The sequence below is a fragment of the Pteropus medius genome, unplaced genomic scaffold (genome assembly GCF_902729225.1).
Source record: "Pteropus medius unplaced genomic scaffold, Ma_sr-lr_union100, whole genome shotgun sequence".
In the NCBI taxonomy this organism is placed as follows: domain Eukaryota; kingdom Metazoa; phylum Chordata; class Mammalia; order Chiroptera; family Pteropodidae; genus Pteropus; species Pteropus medius.
The window spans coordinates 638,496-640,463 of NW_024346819.1; the positions used below are offsets into that span (position 1 = coordinate 638,496).

Consider the following 1,968-nt stretch of genomic DNA (forward strand, 5'->3'; position numbering starts at 1 on the left):
TCGCCGGCAGGCGGCCCCCTGGCCCAGGTGCCCCAGTCTGCGCAGGGGCCGCCCACGCCCCTCCGCCGGCTCGCCTTGTTTTTCCTGCGTCCCTGTTGTCCCCACGCGTTCCACTTTGGGCCCATTCTCGGCACTTGCTCCTTGGGGAGCCTGGGCCGGTTCCTGAGAGAGGGGCGGGGCGTGGGTCTCAGGGGTCGTGCCCGGCACCGGATGTCAGTGAGCCTCTGAGGAAGTTCGCGCTGCGCTGGGAGTTCTCAGGCCGGGCGGAAGCCCCCGCTGGCCCCGCTTCCTGCTGCCCGAGGTCGCGGACCTGGACGCCTCCGGCCGTGGTCCCCGCCGGGACAGAGGGCCGCGCCGACGCGGGGTCCGGGCTTCCGGTTCTGCTCTCCTGGTGGCTCCGCGCGTGCGTGGGGCGTCAGCCCTGTGCCACCTCCTTCTCGAATCCCGGGAGTTAGGATGTTTTAATGACTTAGAGCCACAACCACCTTAGGCTCAGGCTGCGGTGGTTAGGAGCTGCCGTTTGGGCAAAATTAAGGGGAAAATACACTCACAGATCACGTCGGCTTCTCAGGCCTGTGGCTGTATCGCATCAAGAAGAGTTAAAACAACCCCTCCTCCCTACCCACGGCCTCCCCGGCATGGGGGGGTCTTCAAAACTTTTCGGTCCTCGGACACCTCTGGCCGCCTGGTGAAGCCTGGGGAGCCCGCCTCAGAAAATGCTTTCTAAATGCATAAAATAAGATACAGCAAATTGTGAAGAAAAGCGGTTATACGGACACACACTTTCAGAATAATAACAGGTCTCATTCGTTGCAGAGTGATAAATGAGCTTTCCCGTTGATAAATTAGTCACATCTAGGGGCAGGTCTGGTGACCCCTGAGGTGACCGGGTGGGAGAAGACGCGGACGCTCCCCGAGGTCCTTCCCGAGCATTCACAGTTGGGGGGCACGAAATTTAGGGTAGGGGCACCGAGAATGAAGATGTGGCTTCCTCCCATCGAGTTCGCAGACACCCTGAATTCTGTTCTGGGGTCCCCACTTGGGGACAGGGCGGTGGCGATGCCGTGGGCGGCCGGGGACACTCAGCTCCCCTCCCTCCCCCCCACGCGCTCCCAGCCAGCCACCTGAGAAAGCGCGTGGTCCCCCCTTCCTCCCGCTCTGTATCCGTGTCCCCCTGGGCTCGTCCCTCCCCTGGCCGTGTCCCTCCTCCTTGGGGACCCTCGCGTGCCAAGGACAGCTCCACCGCACCCTCCGTTTGGATGGCGACTTGACGGGACACACACTCCTAGCTCTAAAGAGCTTTTCCCCGGCTCCCGAAACCTCTCGCTGCCCTGTCCCCATGGGGCTGCTGTGGAGACCCAGGGGGCCAACCCGGGACTGCTGCCTTCGCGCAGGACCCCTCTCTCCCCCTTCTCTTCTCTCTCTCTCTCTCTCCTTGCCTTCTCTCGGAAGCTTTCGGAATTTTCTATTTGTCGCTAATATTCGGAAACGAAAGCGCACCTGGCCGTGCCAGCCTCCTCCGCGGGCGCCCTCTGACCCCGCCAGTTCCCAAGTGGAGGAAATCCCGAGCTCGCGGACACCAAACGACAGCGGCCGAGGGCGGCCGGAGGGCCGGGGAGGGCCACGGACTCGGCCCCTGAGCGGCTTGTCACCCTGCGTCGGCTTCCGCGGGCCGTTCCCGCCATCGCTGGCGCCAGGCGCCCCGCTCGTTCTCACACAGAACGTTCTGGACGGTCGCCCGCAACCAGCCCGCGGGGCCACATTCGGCCGTGGCTCCTCCGCCCCGCAGTCGCCGCCGCGGTCGGTGCTCGGCGCGGCTCACGCCCGCGTGCGGGGCCCGTCGCCCCAGGACGGGGCGCGCTGTCTTCTCGGGGGTCACACGGCAAACGCTCGCCCGCCCCCTCTGTCAGCAAAGCTCTCGGCCCCGAGAGCTTCCGCTTAACGCTGGGAAACGCAGCCTCGTGATTT

At 64.8% G+C, this 1,968-nt stretch overlaps 1 long non-coding RNA gene across 1 annotated transcript in view; it reads left to right on the forward strand.

Moving 5' to 3' along the window:
- Positions 1-1,084, forward strand: part of LOC120613951 (uncharacterized) — a 5,227-nt gene extending 4,143 nt beyond the window's left edge. Inside the window, exon 3 of the long non-coding RNA XR_005655805.1 lies at positions 554-1,084. This is a non-coding gene — a long non-coding RNA (uncharacterized LOC120613951). The remainder of the gene's footprint in view (positions 1-553) is intronic.
- Positions 1,085-1,968: the final 884 nt, after the last annotated feature.